Source organism: Somniosus microcephalus, chromosome 3 (assembly GCF_052327205.1).
Source record: "Somniosus microcephalus isolate GS21.2 chromosome 3, FLI_Smic_1.0, whole genome shotgun sequence".
Classification (NCBI taxonomy): Eukaryota; Metazoa; Chordata; class Chondrichthyes; order Squaliformes; family Somniosidae; genus Somniosus; species Somniosus microcephalus.
In genome coordinates this window covers 220,137,045-220,157,441 of record NC_140989.1, presented here as the reverse complement: position 1 = coordinate 220,157,441, position 20,397 = coordinate 220,137,045, and positions in this window count along the sequence as shown.

Below are 20,397 nucleotides of genomic sequence, written 5' to 3'. Positions count from 1 at the left end.
TACAGAGGGGCATTGTATACAGAGGGAGCAATGTGTACAGAGGGCACTATATACAGTGAGGGAAATGTTTGCAGAGGGCACTATGTACAGAGAGGGCACTGTGTACAAAGAGGGCACTATGTACAAAGGGGGCACTGTGTACAAAGAGGGCACTGTATACAGAGAGGGCACTGTGTACAGAGATGGTAATGTGTACAGAGGAGGCAGTCTGTAAAGAGGAGGCACTGTGTACAGAGAGGCCACTGTGTACAGAAGGTACTACATACAGTGAGGGAAATCTGTACAGAGGGCAATGTGCACAGAGAGGGCATGGTGTAAAGGGGGCACTGTGTACAGAGAGGGCAATGTGTAAAGAGGGCACTAGGTGCAGTAAGGGCAGTATGTACAGAGTGGGCACGGTGTACAGAGGGCACTGTGCACTGGGAGGGCACTGTGTACAGTGATTGAACTCTGTACAGTGGTGGCATTGTGTACAGAGGGCACTGTTTACAGAGAGACCATTGTGTACAGAGAGGGCCCTGTGTACAGAGAGGGCACTGCATACCGAGAGGGCAGTGTGCACCGAGGGGGCAGTGTGTACGGAGGGCTCTGTGTACTGAGAGGGCACTGTGTACAGAGGGCAGTATGTACAGTAAGGGCACTTTGTACAGAGGGCAATGTGTACAGAGGGCACTGTGTACTGAGAGGGCACTGTGTACAGAGGGCACTGTGTACAGTGTAGGCACAGTGTACAGAAGGCACTGTGTACAAATGAGGCACTGTGTACAGAGCTGGCCCTATGTAGACAGGGCACTGAATACAGAGAGGGCACTGTGTACAGAGGGGGCACATTGTACAGTGGCCAAATTGTACAGAGGGGCCACTGTGTACAGAGGGGCACTGTGTACAGAGGGGGGACTGTGTACAGATGGGGCACTGTTTACAGAAAGGGCACTGTGTACAGAGAGGGCACTGTGTACAGAGGGGGCACAGTGTACAGTGGCCAAATTGTACAGAGGCGCCACTGTGTACAGAGGGGCACTGTGTACAGAGAGGGCACTGTGTACAGAGGGGGCACTGTGTACAGAGGGCACTGTGTACACAGGGCACTAGATACAGTGAGGGAAATGTGTACAGAGGGCACTCTGTACAGAGGGGGCACTATGTACAGCAGGGTTCCTGTGTACAGAGAGGGCACTGCATACAGAGGGGCCATTATGTACAAAGGTGGCACTGTGTACAGAGAGGGCAATGTGTAAAGAGGGTTCTATGTACAATAAGGGTACTGTGTAAAGAGAGGGCATGGTGAACAGGGGGGAAATGTGTACAGAGGGGGCACTGTGTACAGAGGGCACTGTGTACAGAGGGGGCACTGTGTACAGAGAGGGCACTCTGTACAGATTGGGCACCATGTACAGAGACGTCAATGTGTACAGAGTGCACTGTGTAGAGAGAGTGCACTGTGTACAGTGGGGTCTCTGTGTACAGAGGGCACAGTGTGCAAAGGGGGCAGTGTGTAAAGAAGGCACTGTGTACAGAGGGGCACTGTGTAAAGAGGGGCACTGTGTCCAGAGTGTGCACTGTGTACAGAGAGGGTACTTTCTCCTGATGCAGCACTGTGTACAGAGAGGGCACTGTGTACAATGTGGGCCCTGTGTCCAGAGAGGGTACTGCATACAGAGGGCACTGTATACAGTTGGGACTACGTACACTGAGGGAAATGTGTACAGAGGGCACTGTGCACAGAGAGGGCACTGTGTACTGTGAGGGCACTGTGTAAAGGGGGAACTATGTACAGTGAGGGCACTGTGTACAAAGGGCAATGTGTACAGTGGGCACGGTGTACTGAGAGGGCACTGTGTAGAGAGGGCACTGTGTACATAGAGTGCACTGTGTACAGTGGTGGCACTATGTACAGAGGGCACTGTGTGCAGAGTGGGCACTGTGTACATTGAGGGCACTGTGTACAGAGGGGGAACTGTGTACAGAGAGGGAACTGCACAAAGAGGGCACTGTGTACAGAGAGGGCACTGTGTACAGCGATGGCACTGTGTACAGAGAGGGCACTGTATACAGAGGGCACTGTGCTCAGAGGGCACTACATACAGTTATGGAAATGTGTACAGAGGGCACTGTTTACAGAGGGCAATGTGTACAGAGGGCACTAAATACAGTGAGGAAAATGTGTTCAAACTGCAATGTGTACAGAGAGGGCACTGTGTACAAAGGGACACTGTGTACAGAGAGGGCACTGTGTAAATAGGGCACTATGTAAATTATGGGCACTGAGTACAGAGAGTTCATGGTGTACAGGGGGCACTGTTTACAGAGTGCACTGCGTAAAGGGCACTGTGTACTGAGAGGGCACTGTGTACAGAGAGTGCATTGTGTACAGAGGGGGCACTGTGTACAGAGGGTCACTCTGTACAGAGAGGGCACTGTGTAAAGGGGGCACTATGTACAGTGAGGGCACTGTGTACAGAGGGCACTGTGTACAGAGGGCACTGTGTACTGAGAGTGCACGGTGTACAGAGGGCACTGTGTACAGAGGGCACTGTTTGCAGAGCAGGCACTGTGTACACTGAGGGCACTGTGTACAGGGGGGGAACTGTATACTGAGAGGGCACTGCATAAAGAGGGCACTGTTTACAGAGAAGGCACTGTGTACAGAGATGGCACTGTTTCCAGAGAGGGCACTTTTTAAAGAGGGCACTGTGTTCAGAGGGCACTTCATACATTGATGAAAATGTGTACAGAGGCACTGCATGCAGAGGGCACTGTGTACAGAGAGGACACAGTGTACAAAGTAGGCACTGTGTACAGAGAGGGAACTGTGTAAATAGGGCACTATGAAAATTAAGGGCACTGTACAGATAGAGCATGGTGTACAGGGGGCACAGTTTGCAGAGGGCACTGTGCAAGAGGGCACTGTGTACTGAGAGGAAACTGTACCGAGAGTGCACTGTGTACAGTGGGCGCAACGTGTACAGTGGGGGCACTGTGTACAGTGGGCACTGTGTACAGAGATGGCACTGTGTACAGAGAGGGCACAGTGTAAAGAGGGGGCATTGTGTACAGAGAGGGCATGGAGTACAGAGGGGGCACTGAACAGAGAGGGCAGTGCGTAAAGAGGGCACTATGAGCAGAGGGGGCACTGTGTACAGAGAGTGCATGGTATACAGAGAGGGCAATGTGTACAGAGAGGGCACCGTGTAAAGAGGGCAATAATTAGAGAGTGCACTGTGTACAGAGAGGGCACTGTGTACAGAGAGGACACCATGTAAAGAGGGCAATAATTAGAGAGCGCACTGTGTACAGAGGGGTCACTGTGTGCAGCGAGGGAACTGTGTAAAGATGGCAATCTGTACAGAAAGGGCACTATGGAAAGAGAGGGCACTGTGTACAGTGGGGGCACTGAGTAATAAAGCACTGTGTACAGAGGGGCCAGTGTGTACAGAGAGGGACCTGTGTACAGAGAGGGCACTGAGTACCAAGAGGGCACTATGTACAGAGGCTACTGTGTAAAGAGGGAACTGTGTTCCATGGGGGCACTGTGTATAGAGGGCACTGTGTACAGAGGGGACAATTTGTACAGAGCGGGCACTGTGTAAAGATGGCACTATGTTCAGTAAGGGCACTGTGTACAGAGAGTGCATGGTGGACAGAGGGGGCACCATGTAAAAAGGGCAATATCTACAGAGCGCACTGTGTACAGAGAGGGCACTGTGTACAGAGTGGCAACTGTGTGCAGAAAGGGAACTGTGTAAAGAGGGCACGCTGTACAGTAAGGGCACAATGAACAGAGAGGGCCCTGTGTACAGACAGGGCACTGCGTACCGAGAGGGCACAGTGTACAGAGGGGGAACTGTGTACTGAGAGGGCACTGTGTACAGAGGGCACTGTGTACAGAGGGCAATGTGTACAGAAGGCACTGTGTACAGAGAGGGAACTGTGTACAGAGAGGGCACTGTGAAAAGAGGGTACTATGAAGAAAGGGGCCACTGGGTACAGAGAGGGCACGGTGTACAAAGGGGACACTGTTTACAGAGGGGGCAATTTGTACAGAAGGCACTGTGTAAAGATGGCACTATGTACAGTAAGGGAACTGTGTATAGAGAGGGCATGGTGTACAGAGCGGGCACTCAGTACAGAGAGGGCAGTAGGTAAAGAGTGCACTATGGATAGAAGGGGCACTGTGTACAGAGTGTGCACGGTGGACAGAGGGGGCACTGTGTACAGAGAGGACACCATGTAAAGAGGGCAATAATTAGCGAGTGCACTGTGTACAGAGAGGGCACTGTGTACAGAGAGGACACCATGTAAAGAGGGCAATAATTAGAGAGCGCACTGTGTACAGAGAGGGCACTGTGTACAGAGGGACAACTGTTTGCATAAAGGGAACTGTGTAAAGAGGGCACTCTGTACAGTAAGAGCACAATGAACAGAGAGGGCACTGTGTACAGAGAGGGCACTGTATACAGAGGGCATTGTGTTCAGAGGGCACTACATACAGTTATGGAAATGTGTACAGAGGGCACTGTTTACAGAGGGCAATGTGTACAGAGGGCACTAAATACAGTGAGGAAAATGTGTTCAAAATGCAATGTGTACAGAGAGGGCACTGTGTACAAAGGGACACTGTGTACAGAGAGGGCACTGTGTAAATAGGGCACTATGTAAATTATGGGCACTGAGTACAGAGAGTTCATGGTGTACAGGGGGCACTGTTTACAGAGTGCACTGAGTAAAGGGCACTGTGTACTGAGAGGGCACTGTGTACAGAGAGTGCATTGTGTACAGAGGGGGCACTGTGTACAGAGGGTCACTCTGTACAGAGAGGGCACTGTGTAAAGGGGGCACTATGTACAGTGAGGGCACTGTGTACAGAGGGCACTGTGTACAGAGGGCACTGTGTACTGAGAGTGCACGGTGTACAGAGGGCACTGTGTACAGAGGGCACTGTTTGCAGAGCAGGCACTGTGTACACTGAGGGCACTGTGTACAGGGGGGGAACTGTATACTGAGAGGGCACTGCGTAAAGAGGGCACTGTTTACAGAGAAGGCACTGTGTACAGAGATGGCACTGTTTCCAGAGAGGGCACTTTTTAAAGAGGGCACTGTGTACAGAGGGCACTTCATACATTGATGAAAATGTGTACAGAGGCACTGCATGCAGAGGGCACTGTGTACAGAGAGGACACAGTGTACAACGTAGGCACTGTGTACAGAGAGGGAACTGTTTAAATAGGGCACTATGAAAATTAAGGGCATTGTACAGATAGAGCATGGTGTACAGGGGGCACAGTTTGCAGAGGGCACTGTGCAAGAGGGCACTGTGTACTGAGAGGAAACTGTACAGAGAGTGCACTGTGTACAGTGGGCGCAACGTGTACAGTGGGCACTGTGTACAGAGATGGCACTGTGTACAGAGAGGGCACAGTGTAAAAAGGGGGCATTGTGTACAGAGCGGGCATGGAGTACAGAGGGGGCACTGAACAGAGAGGGCATTGCGTAAAGAGGGCACTATGAGCAGAGGGGGCACTGTGTACAGAGAGTGCATGGTATACAGAGAGGGCAATGTGTACAGAGAGGGCACCGTGTAAAGAGGGCAATAATTAGAGAGTGACCTGTGTACAGAGAGGGCACTGAGTACCAAGAGGGCACTATGTACAGAGGCTACTGTGTAAAGAGGGAACTGTGTTCCATGGGGCACTGTGTATAGAGGGCACTGTGTACAGAGGGGAGAATTTGTACAGAGCGGGCACTGTGTAAAGATGGCACTATGTACAGTAAGGGCACTGTGTACAGAGAGTGCACGGTGGACAGAGGGGGCACCATGTAAAAAGGGCAAAATCTACAGAGCGCACTGTGTACAGAGGGGCAACTGTGTGCAGAAAGGGAACTGTGTATAGAAGGCACTCTGTACAGTAAGGGCACAATGAACAGAGAGGGCCCTGTGTACAGACAGGGCACTGCGTACCGAGAGGGCACAGTGTACAGAGGGGGAACTGTGTACTGAGAGGGCACTGTGTACAGAGGGCACTGTGTACAGAGGGCAATGTGTACAGAAGGCACTGTGTACAGAGAGGGAACTGTGTACAGAGAGGGCACTGTGTAAAGAGGGTACTATGAAGAAAGGGGCCACTGGGTACAGAGAGGGCACGGTGTACAAAGGGGACACTGTGTACAGAGGGGGCAATTTGTACAGAAGGCACTGTGTAAAGATGGCACTATGTACAGTAAGGGCACTGTGTATAGAGAGGGCATGGCGTACAGAGCGGGCACTCAGTACAGAGAGGGCAGTGGGTAAAGAGTGCACTATGGATAGAAGGGGCACTGTGTACAGAGTGTGCACGGTGGACAGAGGGGGCACTGTGTACAGAGAGGACACCATGTAAAGAGGGCAATAATTAGCGAGTGCACTGTGTACAGAGAGGGCACTGTGTACAGAGAGGACACCATGTAAAGAGGGCAATAATTAGAGAGCGCACTGTGTACAGAGAGGGCACTGTGTACAGAGGGGCAACAGTTTGCATAAAGGGAACTGTGTAAAGAGGGCACTCTGTACAGTAAGAGCACAATGAACAGAGAGGGCACTGTGTACAGAGAGGGCACTGTGTACAGTGGGGGCACTGTGTACAGTGGGGGCACTTTTACAAAGGCCACGGTGTATTAGGGGCCCATGTGTACAGAGAGGGCCCTGTGTACAGTGCGGGCACTTTGTACAAAGGCCATGGTGTACTTAGGGGCCCATGTGTACAGAGAGGGCCCTGTGTACAGTGCGGGCACTTTGTACAAAGGCCACGGTGTACTTAGGGGCCCATGTGTACAGAGATGGCCCTGTGTACAGAGAGGGCACTGCGTAATGAGAGGGCACTGTGTACAGAGGGCACTGTGAACAGAAGGCACTGTGTGCAGAGGGGGCATTGTGTACAGAGGGGGAACTGTGTACAGAGGGGGAACTGTGTAAAGAGGGCACTATGAAGAAAGGGGCCGCTGTGTACAGAGAGGGCACGGTATACAGAGGGGGCACTGTGTACAGTGGGGGCACTGTGTACAGAGGGCGCTGTGTACAGTAAGGGCATTGAGTACAGAGAGGGCTTGCTGTATACAGCGGGCACTGTGGACAGAGAGGGCAGTGTGTACAGAGAGGGCACCGTGTAAAGAGGGCAATAATTAGAGAGTGACCTGTGTACAGAGAGGGCACTGAGTACCAAGAGGGCACTATGTACAGAGGCTACTGTGTAAAGAGGGAACTGTGTTCCATGGGGGCACTGTGTATAGAGGGCACTGTGTACAGAGGGGACAATTTGTACAGAGCGGGCACTGTGTAAAGATGGCACTATGTACAGTAAGGGCACTGTGTACAGAGAGTGCACGGTGGACAGAGGGGGCACCATGTAAAAAGGGCAAAATCTACAGAGCGCACTGTGTACAGAGAGGGCTCTGTGTACAGAGGGGCAACTGTGTGCAGAAAGGGAACTGTGTATAGAAGGCACTCTGTACAGTAAGGGCACAATGAACAGAGAGGGCCCTGTGTACAGACAGGGCACTGCGTACCGAGAGGGCACAGTGTACAGAGGGGGAACTGTGTACTGAGAGGGCACTGTGTACAGAGGGCACTGTGTACAGAGGGCAATGTGTACAGAAGGCACTGTGTACAGAGAGGGAACTGTGTACAGAGAGGGCACTGTGTAAAGAGGGTACTATGAAGAAAGGGGCCACTGGGTACAGAGAGGGCACGGTGTACAAAGGGGACACTGTGTACAGAGGGGGCAATTTGTACAGAAGGCACTGTGTAAAGATGGCACTATGTACAGTAAGGGCACTGTGTATAGAGAGGGCATGGCGTACAGAGCGGGCACTCAGTACAGAGAGGGCAGTGGGTAAAGAGTGCACTATGGATAGAAGGGGCACTGTGTACAGAGTGTGCACGGTGGGCAGAGGGGGCACTGTGTACAGAGAGGACACCATGTAAAGAGGGCAATAATTAGCGAGTGCACTGTGTACAGAGAGGGCACTGTGTACAGAGAGGACACCATGTAAAGAGGGCAATAATTAGAGAGCGCACTGTGTACAGAGAGGGCACTGTGTACAGAGGGGCAACTGTTTGCATAAAGGGAACTGTGTAAAGAGGGCACTCTGTACAGTAAGAGCACAATGAACAGAGAGGGCACTGTGTACAGAGAGGGCACTGTGTACAGTGGGGGCACTGTGTACAGTGGGGGAACTTTTAAAAAGGCCACGGTGTATTAGGGGCCCATGTGTACAGAGAGGGCCCTGTGTACAGTGCGGGCACTTTGTACAAAGGCCATGGTGTACTTAGGGGCCCATGTGTACAGAGAGGGCCCTGTGTACAGTGCGGGCACTTTGTACAAAGGCCACGGTGTACTTAGGGGCCCATGTGTACAGAGATGGCCCTGTGTACAGAGAGGGCACTGCGTAATGAGAGGGCACTGTGTACAGAGGGCACTGTGAACAGAAGGCACTGTGTGCAGAGGGGGCACTGTGTACAGAGGGCACTATGAAGAAAGGGGCCGCTGTGTACAGAGAGGGCACGGTATACAGAGGGGGCATTGTGTACAGTGGGGGCACTGTTTACAGAGGGCACTGTGTACAGTAAGGGCATTGAGTACAGAGAGGGCTTGCTGTATACAGCGGGCACTGTGGACAGAGAGGGCAGTGTGAAAAGAGGGCACTATGCATAGAGGGGGCACTGTGTACAGAGAGGGCACGGTGCACAGAGGAGGCAGTGTGTACAGGGAGGGCACTGTGTAAAGAGGGGACTATTTACAGAAGGGTCACTGTGTACAGAGTAGGCCCTGTGTACAGAGAGGGCACTGCATACAGAGGGGCCACAGTGTACAGATGGGGCACAGTGTAAAGAGGGGGCACTGGGTACAGAGATGGTACTGTGTACAGCTATGGCACTGTGTACAGAGAGGGCACTGTGTACAGATGGGGCTCTGCTTACAGAGAGGGCACTGTGTACAGAGAGAGCACTGTGTACAGAGAGAGCAATGTGTACTGATGGCACTGTGTACAGAGGGCACTATATAGAGTGAGGGAAATCTGTACAGAGGACAGTGTGAACAGAGAGGGCACTGTGTACAAAGGGGGCACTGTGTACAGAGGGGGCAAAATATGAAGAGGTTACTATGTACAATAAGGGCACGGTGTACAGAGAAGGCATGGTGAACAGGGGGCACTGTGTACAGATGGCACTGTGTACAGAGGGCACTGTATACTAAGAGGGCATTGTGTACAGAGGGCATTGTGTATGGAGAGCAGTGTGTACAGAGGGCACTGCGTAAAGAGAGTGAACTGTGTACAGAGGGGGCACTGTGTACAGAGATGGCACTGTATAAAGAGGGGGCACTGTGTACAGAGAGGGCAGTGCGTAAAGCGGGCAATATGAACTGAGGGCACTGTGTACAATGGGGGCCACTGTGTACAGTGAGGGCACAGAGAGCAGCGCGCACTATACTCAGTGAGGCTAATGTGTACAGAGGGCACTGTGTACAGAGAGGGCACTGTGTACAGAGAGGGCACTGTGTACAGGGGGTGCAATGTGTACAGAGAGGGTACTGTGTGCAGAGTTTGCACTGTGTAAAGAGGGCTCTGCATACAGTAAGACACTGTTTACAGAGAGGGTACTGTGTATTGAGGGCACAATGTACAGTAGGGGCATGGTGTAAAGAGACAGCACGGAGTACTGAAGTGGCACGGTGTACTGAGAGTGCACTGTGTACAGATGGTGCACTGTGTACAGAGGTGACTTTGTACAGAGGGGCGCAGTGTACAGAGGGCACTGTGTGCAGAGAGGGCACTGAGTACAGAGAGGGCACTGTGTACAAAGGGACACTGTGTACAGAGAGGGCACTGTGTAAATAGGGCACTATGTAAATTATGGGCACTGAGTACAGAGAGTTCATGGTGTACAGGGGGCACTGTTTACAGAGTGCACTGCGTAAAGGGCACTGTGTACTGAGAGGGCACTGTGTACAGAGAGTGCATTGTGTACAGAGGGGGCACTGTGTACAGAGGGTCACTCTGTACAGAGAGGGCACTGTGTAAAGGGGGCACTATGTACAGTGAGGGCACTGTGTACAGAGGGCACTGTGTACAGAGGGCACTGTGTACTGAGAGTGCACGGTGTACAGAGGGCACTGTGTACAGAGGGCACTGTTTGCAGAGCAGGCACTGTGTACACTGAGGGCACTGTGTACAGGGGGGGAACTGTATACTGAGAGGGCACTGCGTAAAGAGGGCACTGTTTACAGAGAAGGCACTGTGTACAGAGATGGCACTGTTTCCAGAGAGGGCACTTTTTAAAGAGGGCACTGTGTACAGAGGGCACTTCATACATTGATGAAAATGTGTACAGAGGCACTGCATGCAGAGGGCACTGTGTACAGAGAGGACACAGTGTACAACGTAGGCACTGTGTACAGAGAGGGAACTGTTTAAATAGGGCACTATGAAAATTAAGGGCATTGTACAGATAGAGCATGGTGTACAGGGGGCACAGTTTGCAGAGGGCACTGTGCAAGAGGGCACTGTGTACTGAGAGGAAACTGTACAGAGAGTGCACTGTGTACAGTGGGCGCAACGTGTACAGTGGGGGCACTGTGTACAGTGGGCACTGTGTACAGAGATGGCACTGTGTACAGAGAGGGCACAGTGTAAAAAGGGGGCATTGTGTACAGAGCGGGCATGGAGTACAGAGGGGGCACTGAACAGAGAGGGCATTGCGTAAAGAGGGCACTATGAGCAGAGGGGGCACTGTGTACAGAGAGTGCATGGTATACAGAGAGGGCAATGTGTACAGAGAGGGCACCGTGTAAAGAGGGCAATAATTAGAGAGTGACCTGTGTACAGAGAGGGCACTGAGTACCAAGAGGGCACTATGTACAGAGGCTACTGTGTAAAGAGGGAACTGTGTTCCATGGGGCACTGTGTATAGAGGGCACTGTGTACAGAGGGGACAATTTGTACAGAGCGGGCACTGTGTAAAGATGGCACTATGTACAGTAAGGGCACTGTGTACAGAGAGTGCACGGTGGACAGAGGGGGCACCATGTAAAAAGGGCAAAATCTACAGAGCGCACTGTGTACAGAGGGGCAACTGTGTGCAGAAAGGGAACTGTGTATAGAAGGCACTCTGTACAGTAAGGGCACAATGAACAGAGAGGGCCCTGTGTACAGACAGGGCACTGCGTACCGAGAGGGCACAGTGTACAGAGGGGGAACTGTGTACTGAGAGGGCACTGTGTACAGAGGGCACTGTGTACAGAGGGCAATGTGTACAGAAGGCACTGTGTACAGAGAGGGAACTGTGTACAGAGAGGGCACTGTGTAAAGAGGGTACTATGAAGAAAGGGGCCACTGGGTACAGAGAGGGCACGGTGTACAAAGGGGACACTGTGTACAGAGGGGGCAATTTGTACAGAAGGCACTGTGTAAAGATGGCACTATGTACAGTAAGGGCACTGTGTATAGAGAGGGCATGGCGTACAGAGCGGGCACTCAGTACAGAGAGGGCAGAGGGTAAAGAGTGCACTATGGATAGAAGGGGCACTGTGTACAGAGTGTGCACGGTGGACAGAGGGGGCACTGTGTACAGAGAGGACACCATGTAAAGAGGGCAATAATTAGCGAGTGCACTGTGTACAGAGAGGGCACTGTGTACAGAGAGGACACCATGTAAAGAGGGCAATAATTAGAGAGCGCACTGTGTACAGAGAGGGCACTGTGTACAGAGGGGCAACTGTTTGCATAAAGGGAACTGTGTAAAGAGGGCACTCTGTACAGTAAGAGCACAATGAACAGAGAGGGCACTGTGTACAGAGAGGGCACTGTGTACAGTGGGGGCACTGTGTACAGTGGGGGCACTTTTACAAAGGCCACGGTGTATTAGGGGCCCATGTGTACAGAGAGGGCCCTGTGTACAGTGCGGGCACTTTGTACAAAGGCCATGGTGTACTTAGGGGCCCATGTGTACAGAGAGGGCCCTGTGTACAGTGCGGGCACTTTGTACAAAGGCCACGGTGTACTTAGGGGCCCATGTGTACAGAGATGGCCCTGTGTACAGAGAGGGCACTGCGTAATGAGAGGGCACTGTGTACAGAGGGCACTGTGAACAGAAGGCACTGTGTGCAGAGGGGGCATTGTGTACAGAGGGGGAACTGTGTACAGAGGGGGAACTGTGTAAAGAGGGCACTATGAAGAAAGGGGCCGCTGTGTACAGAGAGGGCACGGTATACAGAGGGGGCACTGTGTACAGTGGGGGCACTGTGTACAGAGGGCGCTGTGTACAGTAAGGGCATTGAGTACAGAGAGGGCTTGCTGTATACAGCGGGCACTGTGGACAGAGAGGGCAGTGTGTACAGAGAGGGCACCGTGTAAAGAGGGCAATAATTAGAGAGTGACCTGTGTACAGAGAGGGCACTGAGTACCAAGAGGGCACTATGTACAGAGGCTACTGTGTAAAGAGGGAACTGTGTTCCATGGGGGCACTGTGTATAGAGGGCACTGTGTACAGAGGGGACAATTTGTACAGAGCGGGCACTGTGTAAAGATGGCACTATCTACAGTAAGGGCACTGTGTACAGAGAGTGCACGGTGGACAGAGGGGGCACCATGTAAAAAGGGCAAAATCTACAGAGCGCACTGTGTACAGAGAGGGCTCTGTGTACAGAGGGGCAACTGTGTGCAGAAAGGGAACTGTGTATAGAAGGCACTCTGTACAGTAAGGGCACAATGAACAGAGAGGGCCCTGTGTACAGACAGGGCACTGCGTACCGAGAGGGCACAGTGTACAGAGGGGGAACTGTGTACTGAGAGGGCACTGTGTACAGAGGGCACTGTGTACAGAGGGCAATGTGTACAGAAGGCACTGTGTACAGAGAGGGAACTGTGTACAGAGAGGGCACTGTGTAAAGAGGGTACTATGAAGAAAGGGGCCACTGGGTACAGAGAGGGCACGGTGTACAAAGGGGACACTGTGTACAGAGGGGGCAATTTGTACAGAAGGCACTGTGTAAAGATGGCACTATGTACAGTAAGGGCACTGTGTATAGAGAGGGCATGGCGTACAGAGCGGGCACTCAGTACAGAGAGGGCAGTGGGTAAAGAGTGCACTATGGATAGAAGGGGCACTGTGTACAGAGTGTGCACGGTGGGCAGAGGGGGCACTGTGTACAGAGAGGACACCATGTAAAGAGGGCAATAATTAGCGAGTGCACTGTGTACAGAGAGGGCACTGTGTACAGAGAGGACACCATGTAAAGAGGGCAATAATTAGAGAGCGCACTGTGTACAGAGAGGGCACTGTGTACAGAGGGGCAACTGTTTGCATAAAGGGAACTGTGTAAAGAGGGCACTCTGTACAGTAAGAGCACAATGAACAGAGAGGGCACTGTGTACAGAGAGGGCACTGTGTACAGTGGGGGCACTGTGTACAGTGGGGGAACTTTTAAAAAGGCCACGGTGTATTAGGGGCCCATGTGTACAGAGAGGGCCCTGTGTACAGTGCGGGCACTTTGTACAAAGGCCATGGTGTACTTAGGGGCCCATGTGTACAGAGAGGGCCCTGTGTACAGTGCGGGCACTTTGTACAAAGGCCACGGTGTACTTAGGGGCCCATGTGTACAGAGATGGCCCTGTGTACAGAGAGGGCACTGCGTAATGAGAGGGCACTGTGTACAGAGGGCACTGTGAACAGAAGGCACTGTGTGCAGAGGGGGCACTGTGTACAGAGGGCACTATGAAGAAAGGGGCCGCTGTGTACAGAGAGGGCACGGTATACAGAGGGGGCATTGTGTACAGTGGGGGCACTGTGTACAGAGGGCACTGTGTACAGTAAGGGCATTGAGTACAGAGAGGGCTTGCTGTATACAGCGGGCACTGTGGACAGAGAGGGCAGTGTGAAAAGAGGGCACTATGCATAGAGGGGGCACTGTGTACAGAGAGGGCACGGTGCACAGAGGAGGCAGTGTGTACAGGGAGGGCACTGTGTAAAGAGGGGACTATTTACAGAAGGGTCACTGTGTACAGAGTAGGCCCTGTGTACAGAGAGGGCACTGCATACAGAGGGGCCACAGTGTACAGATGGGGCACAGTGTAAAGAGGGGGCACTGGGTACAGAGATGGTACTGTGTACAGCTATGGCACTGTGTACAGAGAGGGCACTGTGTACAGATGGGGCTCTGCTTACAGAGAGGGCACTGTGTACAGAGAGAGCACTGTGTACAGAGAGAGCAATGTGTACTGATGGCACTGTGTAAAGAGGGCACTATATAGAGTGAGGGAAATCTGTACAGAGGACAGTGTGAACAGAGAGGGCACTGTGTACAAAGGGGGCACTGTGTACAGAGGGGGCAAAATATGAAGAGGTTACTATGTACAATAAGGGCACGGTGTACAGAGAAGGCATGGTGAACAGGGGGCACTGTGTACAGATGGCACTGTGTACAGAGGGCACTGTATACTAAGAGGGCATTGTGTACAGAGGGCATTGTGTATGGAGAGCAGTGTGTACAGAGGGCACTGCGTAAAGAGAGTGAACTGTGTACAGAGGGGGCACTGTGTACAGAGATGGCACTGTATAAAGAGGGGGCACTGTGTACAGAGAGGGCAGTGCGTAAAGCGGGCAATATGAACTGAGGGCACTGTGTACAATGGGGGCCACTGTGTACAGTGAGGGCACAGAGAGCAGCGCGCACTATACTCAGTGAGGCTAATGTGTACAGAGGGCACTGTGTACAGAGAGGGCACTGTGTACAGAGAGGGCACTGTGTACAGGGGGTGCAATGTGTACAGAGAGGGTACTGTGTGCAGAGTTTGCACTGTGTAAAGAGGGCTCTGCATACAGTAAGACACTGTTTACAGAGAGGGTACTGTGTATTGAGGGCACAATGTACAGTAGGGGCATGGTGTAAAGAGACAGCACGGAGTACTGAAGTGGCACGGTGTACTGAGAGTGCACTGTGTACAGATGGTGCACTGTGTACAGAGGTGACTTTGTACAGAGGGGCGCAGTGTACAGAGGGCACTGTGTGCAGAGAGGGCACTGAGTACAGAGAGGGCACTGTGTACAGAGGGGGCACTGTGTACAGAAGGGGCACTGTGTACAGAAGGGGCACTGGGAACAGAAAGGGTACTGTGTACCGAGGGGGAACTGTGTACAGAAGGGGCACTGTGTACAGAGGGGGCACTGTGTACAGAGGGCATTGAGTACAGAGAGGGCAATGTGTACAGAGAGGGCACTGTGTTCAGAGAGAGCACTGCCTACAGAGGGCACAGTGTACAGAGGTGGCACTGTGTATAGAATGGGCACTGTGTACAGAGGGGGCACTGTGTACAGAGGGCATTGAGTACAGAGAGGGCACTCTGTACAGAGAGGGCACTGTGTACAGAGAGGGCACTGTGTTCAGAGAGAGCACTGCCTACAGAGGGCAATGTTTACAGAGGGCACTGTGTACAGAGAGGCAACTCTTTACAGAGTGGGCACTGTGTACAGAGGGGGCACTGTGTACAAAGAGGGCGCGGTGTACAGAGGGCACTGTGTACAGAGGGGCCACTGTGTACACATGTCACTATGTACAGAGAGGGCACTATTTACAGTAAGGGCACTGTGTACAGAGGGCACAGTGTAATTAGAGGGCCCTGTGTACAGAGTGGTCACTGTGTACAGTGAGGGCACTGTGTACAGAGCGCACTATGTACAGTGAGGGAAAGGTGTACAGAGGGCACTGTGTACAAAGAGGGCAATGTGTACAGATTGGGCACTGTGTACAGTGAGGGCACTGTGTACAGAGGGCACTATGTACAGTGAGGGAAAGGTGTACAGAGTGCACTGTGTACACAGAGGAAACTGGGCATATAGAGGGCACTGTGTACAGTGGGGGCCACTGTGTACAGTGGGGGCACTGTGCACAGAGGGCACTATACACAGTGAGGCAAATGTGTACAGAGGGCACTGTGTACAGAGAGGGCACTGTGTACAGAGGGTGCACTGTGTACAGAGTGGGCACTGTGTGCAGAGGTTGCACTGTGTAAAGAGGGCTCTACATACAGTAAGACACTGTTTACAGAGAGGGTACTGTGTATTGAGGGCACAATGTACAGTAGGGGCATGGTGTACAGAGAGGGCACGGTGAGAGAGGGCACGGTGTACTGAGAGCGCACTGTGTACAGATGGTGCACTGTGTATAGAGGTGACTTTGTACAGAGGGGCGCAGTGTACAGAGGGCACTGTGTACAGAGAGGGCACTGTGTACAGAGGGGGCACTGTGTACAGAGAGGGCACTGTGTACAGAGGGGGCACTGTGTACAGAGGGGGCACTGTGTACAGAAGGGGCACTGTGTACAGAGGGGGCACTGTGTACAGAGGGGCACTGTGTACAGAAGTGGCAATTTGTACAGAGGGGACACTGTGTACAGAGGACATTGAGTACAGAGAGGGCACTGTGTACAGAGAGAGCACTGCCTACAGAGGGCACAGTGTACAGAGGGGACACTGTGTACAGAAGGGGCACTGTGTACAGAGGGGGAACTGTGTACAGAAGGCATTGAGTACAGAGAGGGCACTGTGTTCAGAGAGAGCACTGCCTACACAGGGCAATGTTTACAGAGGGCACTGAGTACAGAGAGGACACTGTGTACAGTGGGCACTGTGGAAAGAGGGGGCACTGTGTATGGAGAGGGGACTGTGTACAGAGGTGCCACTGTGTACAGAGGGGGAAATGTGTAAAGAGGGCACTATGTACAGTAAGGGCACAGCGTACAGAGGGCACTGTGTACAGAGAGGGCACTATGTACAGTAAGGACACTGTGTACAGAGGGCACAGTGTAATTAGAGGGCACTGTGTACGGAGTGGGCACTGTGTACAGTTAGGGCACTGTGTACAGAGGGCACTATGTACAGTGAGGGTAATGTTTACAGAGCACACTGTGTACAGAGAGGGCAATGTGTACAGAGGGTGCACTGTGTACAGATAGGGCACTGTGTACACAGGGGACACTGGGCATATAGCGGGCACTGTTTACAGAGGGGGCACTATGTACAGAGGGCACTGTGTACAGAGTGGGCACTGAATACAGAGTGGGCACTGAATACAGAGAAGGCACTGTGTACAGAGGGCACTGTGTACAGAGTGGGGACTGTGTTCAGAAAGGGCACTGCCTACAGAGTGCATTGTTTACAGAGGGCACTGTGTACAGTGAGGGCACTGTGTACAGAGTGAGCACTGTATATGGAGAAGGCACTGTGTACAGAGGGCACTGTGTACAGAGGGGCACTGAGTACAGAGGGGGCACTGTGTACACATGACACTATGTACTGTGAGGGCACTGCGTACAGAGGGCACTAAGCACAGAGAGGGCACTGTGTACAAATGGGGCTCTGTGTATGGAGAGGGGACTGTGTACAGAGGTGCCACTGTGTACAGAGGGGGAACTGTGTAAAGAGGGCACTATGTACAGTAAGGGCACTGCGTACAGAGAGGGGACTGTGTTCAGAGAGGGCACTGCCTACAAAGGGCACTGTTTGCAGAGGGCACTGTGTACAGAGAGGGCGCTGTTTACAGAGGGGGCACTGTGTACAGAGGGTACTGTGTACAGCGCGGGTACTGTTTATGTAGAGAGGACTGTATACAGAGGGCACTGTGTACAGAGGGCCACTGAATACAGAGAGGGCACTGTGTACAGAGGAGGCAGTGTGTGCAGAGGGCACTGTGTACAGAGGGCTTTGTGCAATGAGGGGGCACTGTGTACAGCAGGGGCACTGTGTACAGAGAGGGCACAGTGTAAAGAGGGGGCATCGTCTACAGAGAGGGCACTGTGTACAGAGGGCACTGTGTAAAGAGGGGGCAGTGTGTACAGAGAGAGGACTGTGCACAGAGGGCGCTGTGAAAAGAGAGGGCACTGTGTACGGAGGAGGCACTATGTACTGTAAGAGCACTGTGTACAGAGAGGGCACTGTGTACAGAAACGGCATTGTGTACAGAGAGGGCAATGTGTAAAGCAGGCACTGTCTAAATAGGGGACACTGTGTGCAGTGGGCACTGTGTACAGAGGGCATTGTGTACAGTGGGCATTGTGTAGAATTATGGCATTGTGTACAGAGTGGGCAGTATGTGCGGTGGGCAATGTGTACAGAGAAAGCATTGTGAACAGAGGGACACTGCGTGCAATGGGCACTGTGTACAGAGGGCACTGTGTACAGAGGGCACTGCGTACAGAGAGGACACTGTGTACAGAGGGGGCACTGTGTGCATTCGGCACTGTGTACAGAGGGAGTAATGTGTTCAGAGAGGGCACTGTTTACAGAGGGGACAATCTGTACAGAGGGTACTGTGTACAGAGGGCATTGTTTACTGAGAGGGTGCTTTGTACAGAGAGGGCACCGTGTACAGAGAGGGCACTGTGTAAAGATGGCACTATGTACAGTAAGGGCATGGTGTACAGAGAGGGCACTGTGTACAGAGAGCACTGTGTACAGATTGAGCACTGTGTAGAGATGGAATTGTTTACAGAGGGCAGCTTGTTCAGAGGGGTCATTGGGTAAAGAGGGCACTGTGTACAGAGGGCATTGTGTACAGTGAGGGCACTGTGTACAGAGAGGTCACTGTTTACAGAGGGCACTATGTTCAGAGAGCACTGTGTATAGAGGGGGCACTGTTTAGTTGTGGCACTGTGTACAGAGGACACTGTGTTCAGAGGGGGCACTGTGTACAGAGAGGACACAGTGTACAGAGAGTGCAGTGTGTACAGAGGGCACTGTATACAGAGGGCACTGTGTACAGAGAGGACACTGTGTACAGAGGGGGCACTGTGTGCAGAGGGCACTGAGTACAGAGGGCACTGTGTACAGAGAGGAAACTGCGTACATAGAAGGCACTGTGTACAGAGGGCACTGTGTACATGTTGGGCACTGTGTACGGAGAGAGGACACTATACAGAGGGCAGTGAGTACAGTGGGGGCATTGAATACAGAGAGTTTACTGTGTACAGAGGGGGCACATTGTACAGAGCAGGAACTGTGTACAGAGGGGCCACTCTGTACACATGTCACGATATACAGTGAGGGCACTGCGTACAGAGGGTAGTAAGTACAGAGAGGAAATGTGTACAGATGGGGCACTGTGTTTGGAGAGGTGACTGTCTACAGAGGGGCCACTGTGTACAGAGGGGGAACTGTGTAAAGAGGGCACTATGTACAGTAAGGGCACTGCGTACAGAGGGCACTGTGTACAGAGAGGGCACTAATTACAGTAAGGGCACTGGGTACAGAGGGCACAGTGTAATTAGAGTGCACTGTGTACAAAGTGGGCACTGTGTACAGTGAGGGCACTGTGTTCAGAGAGGGCGCTGCCTACAGAGGGCACTGTTTACAGAGAGCAATGTGTAGAGAGAGGGCACTGTTTACAGAGGGCTCACTGTGTACAGAGGGTACTGTGTACAGAGGGCCACTGATTATAGAGAGGGCACTGTGTACAGAGGGGGCAGTGTGTGCAGAGGGCACTGTGTACAGAGGGCATTGTGTAATGAGAGGGCACTTTGTACAGCAGGGGCACTGTGTACAGAGAGGGCACTGTGTACAGTGGGGGCATGGTGTACAGTGGGGGCATGGTGTACAGAGGGCACTGGGTACAGAGGGGCCAGTGTGTACAGAGAGGGCCCTGTGTACAGAGAGGGCAATGTGTACCGAGAAGGCACTGTGTACAGAGGGGGCACTGTGTACAGAGGTCACTGTGTACTGAGAGGGCACTGTGCACAGAGGGAGCACTGTGTACAGAGGTCACTGTGTACTGAGAGGGCACTGTGTACTGAGAGGGCACTAATTACAGAGAGGGCAATGTGTACAGATGGGGCACTGTGTTTGGAGAGGGGACTGTCTACAGAGGGGCCACAGTGTACAGAGGGGGAACAGTGTAAAGAGGGCACTATGTACATTAAGGGCGCTGTGTACAGAGGGCACTGTGTACAGAGAGGGCACTTTTTACAGTAAGGGCACTGTGTACAGAGGGCACAGTGTAATTAGAGGGCACTGTGTACAAAGTGGGCACTGTATACAGTGAGGGCACTGTGTTCAGAAAGGGCACTGCCTACAGAGGGCACTGTTTACAGAGGGCACTGTGTAGAGAGAGGACATTGTTTGCAGAGGACGCACTGTGTACAGAGGGTACTGTGTACAGAGCGGGCACTGTTTACGGAGAGAGGACTGTGAACAGAGGGCACTGTATACAGAGGGCCACTGAGTACAGAGAGGGCACTGTGTACAGAGTGGGAAGTGTGTGCAGAGGACACTGTGTACAGAGGGCATTGTGTAATGAGAGGGCACTGTGTACAGCAGGGGCACTGTGTACAGAGAGAGCACTCTGTACAGTGGGGGCACTGTGTACAGTGGGGGCA